The sequence below is a fragment of the Chamaea fasciata genome, unplaced genomic scaffold (genome assembly GCF_029207755.1).
Source record: "Chamaea fasciata isolate MVZ Bird 193981 ecotype frontalis unplaced genomic scaffold, bChaFas1.0.hap1 SCAF_10, whole genome shotgun sequence".
NCBI classification, from domain to species: domain Eukaryota; kingdom Metazoa; phylum Chordata; class Aves; order Passeriformes; family Sylviidae; genus Chamaea; species Chamaea fasciata.
This window is the reverse complement of record NW_027094095.1, coordinates 9,918,534-9,925,158: the sequence shown is the minus strand read 5'-3', so window position 1 is coordinate 9,925,158 and position 6,625 is coordinate 9,918,534.

Genomic DNA, 6,625 nt, shown 5'->3' with positions numbered 1-6,625 from the left:
ATCATACATTAGAGGATCTTTCTACAATGTGAAGAAAATTATCCTGCAGGCTCTTTGAGTGGAGTTTTTTGAGTCACAAATAGAGAATGTAAATGACATGCCTTGATAATTAAGAAACCTAGACTCAGATTTCTAATATCATTATTATAATTCAAAATTGGAGAAGGATATTCAATATCTTACACCTCAATGAAGAATGACAAAGGATCAGCCATTAAGCAGACAAATAAACTGACAAGAGCTTTAAAATCTAGGCCCCATTAAAAATGCTACCTGACAAATTCATCATTAAGAATGCTAAAAATTAACATTGTTTTAAAAAATAAATATAATTCCAACTTAAGCAAAAAAGTAAACAATAGGCAACTAACTTAGGCAAATGAGCAACACCAGTGTACAAGATACTTTCCACCCAGAAAAATTACAAGTTTTAAACTATAGACAATAACCTGTATATATTTCAAGTATAAACTATAATGTGTATTGTTTAAATATAAGTTTAAATATATTACATTAGATAGCAACCTCTCTTTAATCAAAATAAGCCTTCATTGGGAGTGTTCAGATATTGCACAAAGTACTGCTGAAGGAATCTGTGCTTAACCGAGTGCTGTGGGCACACTCTGGACACCCCCTGAGTGTGGATCAAGGAGAACAAAAGCTGCTGATTCACCGGGGCATTGCTCTCTTGTTTTTCTGACACTGCTTAAAGCAATATCATCCCTGCCTTTCCTCTATTGCATGCAGCATTTGAAACCACTCAGCGACTTCCCCAAGAAATCCTAGTGCTGATGCTGCTGTTGTGAGTTCTAGCACAAAGCACAGAAACACCTGTTGTATCAGAGCCTCCACTATTCAAAACCTCTTTTATTCAGCTCTATCCAACATTTCCATAGGGGGCAAACTTGATGCCTATTCAGGCATGCATGCTCACAAATTTCTTCTCTTTACTGTCTTCAATTTTGATTTTCTTTTTTTTTTTTTCCCTAAATATCACCAAGTATGTACATACAAATAGAAACCATTCCCATACAATCAAATTATCTACAGCCTTTATAGGAAATACCATTTCAAGCATTAACCAACAGAATTTTTATTAAGGAGATTTAGTCCTTCCTCTGGCTGTAGAACTGTACTGATAAGCCAGAATTTTCTTTTTTTTTTTTTTTTCTTTTCTTTTTTTTTTTTGTATTCTAAGTGAAATAGATTAAGCTCTGAGCAGATAATGGCTTATACAGAAAACACTGAACTGTTGAAAAAAGTATTATATAAAAAATATTAGACAATATTGCCCTACAAAAAGAGACCATCAATAAAAAGTAATATCCAGAATGATGTAAAGGGTCAGACTTGGAGATAATTTCTAAAATTAAGACCTATTGCATTCAAAGCTGTATTATTATGGAGCTAATCACATCTGTACTGGAGGCTGATGGAAAGGAAATGTACTGCATAATGATTTTTCCCCCCCACAAAAGCCTTGTTTGGATGTTGTTGTATAATACATTGGAATAAAACTTACTTTACTTTTCTGTTCACATTAGCTGGGTGGGCTTTTGGCAAGGGCACTCCTCTCAGGCAAGAGGAAAAAAAACCTCTTTTGATGACATTTCCAGTGTCTCCATGCTATCACAATTCCAGCAGGGATTGTGCTCCAATGGTACTCTCTGTCTTTCCACAAGAGGAGAGTTTAGCTGACTGCCTTGGACTTCAATCCAACCACTCTGAATGCCAATGACTTCATTTGTCTGTGTTTAGTGGTGTTACACCCAGGAACAGCAAAAGCTGCAGTGCATAAACTGTTCTTGCTCAGGCTGACAGATCTGTCAGGATCTTTCCAGACACATGCTGGTCTTCACCTTCTTGTCTGGAGAATGCCAGCTGTGACAAAGTATGCAAATTCAATTTAATGCTTTAATGGTTTGTGTCATATTCATTAGGGAGCATGCTTTTTTTTAATTAACTTTGCAAAAGATGACTTCTGACCACTTTGAAGTTGAACACGTGTTTGCAATTCATAAACATGCCAAACCGAATACCCTGCTCTTTCTGCTGACAGTTTCTAGACATTACTGTCCTACAGCAGATGGCTGAAGAACCTAATAAAGAGATGTTGTACAGAGCAACAACAAAAATAAGTTTGGATCTGCAGTTATCACAAAAAACCAACCAAAGAAAAAAAATCCACAAAGCAAAACAAATTAAAAAACTCCAAAGACCAAAAAAAACCCCAAAAAAACCCACCACCACCAAACAACAAACCAACCCCTACAGAACCCCCTATCCAAGACACTGATATAATTCCTGTAAAGAATTTAATGGGCTTGTAACATACTGAAAATAACATCAAGAAAACCCTTCACTGGATCAACAACCTCTCTGGCCAAGAAAAGCTGCAACAACACAGAACTCCGATGGCTTTTATTGAGCCTTGCCCCTCTGTGACCTGGGCGCTGATAAAATATTCCATCTCTTCTTGTTCTCAACCATTTCCTTTCAGGCTCCTCCTATTGAACACTTTCTCCACGTCCTCAAGCCAGACCATGTGCCTGCATTCTGACTGCTTTCTTCACACTTCTCTACACTTAAGCTAGGGACAAAAGACAAGCCTGGGAAGAGAGTTTACTTGAAAACATTGTAGAGTTCTCCTTAAAAAAGGTTAAAGATGAACTTACGGCTTCAAAGAAATCTAAAGGAAACTCCAACTGAATCAGTTTCCTCAAATTTGGGTTTACTAAAAGCCTGTGGTTTTTCGGGGTTTTTTTGTTGTTGTTGTTTTGGTGGGTTTGGATTTATTTTTAATCTGTTATTTGTCTTTTAATTACTTCAAAATCAGAATCCTAATTCTAACTTAAAACACCACTAAAAATGCACAGACAGTATGGTCAGTTTTCCTTTTGTTTTACACCAGAAAACTACACATCCATGCCTTGGCAATAGGATTTTTGGGTGTTATTTTTCAGTTTTACTTAATCCCACAGTGTAATCACCATGGCAAATTGCTGCCTTCATATGTTAAGTCAGACCAAATAGTCGTCCTCTTTCCCGAAATTCTTAATTACAACGTAGACAGAAATCCTAAATTGGATTATGATTTAATTGTTGAGATGTTTGGTTTGTTGGTTTTGTTTTTCAATTAGTATTATTCTAAACTTCAGATCTGAGTAAATACATCAGTACTGTATGTCAGTTGAGCCTGCAATAGGGCTGGATTCTACAAAAAGCACAGCTAAGAAAGACAAGAAGATGGAAAATTTAGGATGGGACAGGATGCCAGGGTGACACCACTACACCTTGAATGCAGAACTCACTGAGGACAATATTTACGCCTGGACAAACCACACTTGACACACAGAATGACATTAGGCTTACAATAAATATTCACAGATTATTTCTGTGTGCTCTGTGTGTGCATAATGAAAACTCCTAATCTCTGAGAAGGAGGATTATTAAAATCACTTCTGCATGAATAACATTTATTTAAAAACCCGACCAAATTTTTACATCTTCCTTGTGTGTGGGATTTGAGTTGGCTCTGCTGTGAGCCAATCAAATTTCAGATTTTAGCTTACACTAAAATCTAATCAAGTCATAGCTGACTTTTTTCTTCTTGCTGCAGTTAGCCTGAGTGCATGTTTGTTTCTTGGAATTGATAGTGTTTAACTCATGTGTCAAATACAGAAATTTACAGAAATATACCACAATACAGCAACAAAACTCACAGTCTGCTGTGAAACAATTTATACAGATTAACTAAGGAAATTTGGGGATACATTACCTAAGACAAATGAGCAGTTACTTCATTTTTTTAATGTTCCCATTGGTATCTGGGGTCCCAGAGAAGCCCGAATCTTGCCTGTGTGCCCAAACTGTATGAAATGAAATCGTACACGTATATACAGTGAAGTAAGACAGCGCCTAAATATTAAAGATCAGGTCAAAAAAAAGCATTTCATAGCCCTTATTCTCACAAAATGGTAAGTTTTAGTCAGGAGTTTGTCTCCTACTTTTAAATCAGTGCATTTATCTTTAAGAAAAAAACACAAGCTCATTCCATTGCCCTTCTCAAACACTTTTTCCTGAGGAAACACTCTCTATCCCTATTTGCTGGCGTACTTGCACAAGTACATAAATATAAATATTAACTGAAGAAGGGAGATAATAGAAAAATACAGATTTTTCTACTTAGTTTTTATTTTGTATGGGATAACACCATCTTATGAATTTTCAGTTTAGGCTGGTGCAAGCAACAGCTCAGTGTTCTGCATCGTTTTGTAAACACAAAGCATCACAGTGGAGGACTTGGCTCCAAGACATCAGACAGAGAGAAATCCTAGAATTTAGTCTTAATTAACTTCATACCCTTACAGAGGTAAAGGCAATGGCTACAGGAAGGAGGAAATGGATACAGGCTGGGCTTAAACAAGAGCCTAAATGACCTCCCTGAGATATCCTCCAGCCTCAGCAAAAGAAAACATCATGGCAAGGTTTCTCCTAACACGGCAGATAGTTCTGATAGTTCTAAGAGTGATAAATGAAGACAGCTGTCAGTTTGTGAATTCACTGAGTAGACTGAGCCTTGAATTTGCCTGTGCAAAATCGCTTCTTTAATCTTAGATTAATGAGTAACTAAGATGAAGTCAAGGCTTCTAATCAATTACAGCAGCTTCCTTACAGTTACAAACAGATTAGGCTTAATGGCCTTATTTCTGCTGTCAGACATTCAACTTCTTTAAGAGAGACGATATTGTTAGATTTGAAAGAACAAAGGAAAAGGAAAAAAATAGTAGGGGAACCACTCAGTTCTAAAAATGCCAAGTGTTTCATGCTAAATATCAAAAAGACAATGTGAATATAACATAAAACAGGAGTCACCACAACTGAAACCAAAAATGCTTCAAAAAGACTGAAGTAGAAGTAATGGTGAAATAAAACACAGTGATATGATTAACAGAAACACCCCAAAGGACCAAAAATAATATTAATGTTCTCTTATATTTGTTTAGGTTTTGTCTTGAGAGCAAATGAAAAAATTGGACAATATTTTGCACGTAAATAAACTAAGAGGATTTAACACACTCTAGTGCTCTACAGAAACTGGTACAATTATTTCCATTTTTAAAACTTAATTCTCAATGCTTAATGAATATAGGCATCACAATATTTTTTCTCCATTTCTTAAAGAATTCTTTAGTACTTGAGTCTTCAAATTGCAGCAATAAAATGAATAAACACTTCAATTACTTTTACTTCTCTTTTTTCAGCTTTAAAATACTATCTCAGCTGTACCACTGCCAAGAAATACAAGCCATCTTCCCTTTCTTCTTCTTTCAGGAGAAGAAACAGGTAACTCACTCCTCACTGTTTTTTCTTATTTCTTGTTTCCATAACATCCCTTCAGCAGAAGTAGTTATACAGGAACAAGCTTGTTCCTAACCAGGATCAAACATAACTAAACCTTTTCACATGTCAGACAAATCACTTTTACTATTGCAGCAATATTCCTATTAATCACTCTGAAAGAGCATAGTAATAAACTTTGAGGAATGGAGGCCCTCTCAGGGTAGCTTGTATGAGAAATAATTTAATTTTGTCTCTGAAAGACATATTAATTACAGTTTAAAAAAATAAGCTTTGTCTAGACCTCTGCCTGGCCATTCCTTCCTGCTCTCAGAGCTCAAGGGCCAAAAAAAAAAAAAAAAAAAAGAAAAAAGAAAAAAAAAGATACACAAAGAGAATATTTTGCATAATCTGTGCCACTTCTTTCACCCAAAACACCCACTGTGGGTTTTGTGTCTCTCACAAGGCTCTTAGGAAGCTGTTGAGTACAGTTATTAGAATAGATACCTCAATTTATCTACAACCCAGGAATCTACAAATTCTTGGGCCTAAGAGCCCGCTCCCTGTTCTGAAAACCCAGCATCCTTAACACAGCACCAAACTTGCACACAAACGAGCTGCCTCTGCTCTTACAGGAAATATTTGCTGCAAGCATGCACGCATCAAAATGGCATTAAAATTCAGTAGAAGTTAGATGACTAATTCCTATCAGAACTCTGGAAAATTCCAATTAATGAGCTTGGGAACACTGAGGCTAATAAGTGAAAATGCAGTTATTTTTAATTAAAAGGCACATTGCTAATAAGGACCATGAGCATGACAAGGTGCATGCAAAGCAGACATCAACGAGGCAGAACTAGCCCACATAACTCACAGTGGCCATTTCCATGAATCCTTTTCATCAGCACTTGACTGCTTGTTTGTTCCAGCAAATTACATTTTGTTAGAAAATATCAGTTTCACTCGGTGGGAATGACAAAAGATCAATAAAGTCACAAACACGGAGAATGTATAAGCAGCTCCATCAGAGCTGGGAATATGGACAGTGTGTATGACAGATTGTTTCAGTGCTGCTGGAGAATACTGTGATGTGCTAAACTGTGCAGCTTGTTTTAAAGGAGGAAATTTAGACCACTTCTGAAAAAGGTCTGTAAAAATGTCCATATTGAAGTTTGCAGATTAAATAGATGGGGAAAATTCACAAAATTCTCTGCTATTTCTCTCCTTGTTCTGTAATGCCCGATGTGAAAACAGACCAGTTGAAATGTGTCCAACAAACTGAAAG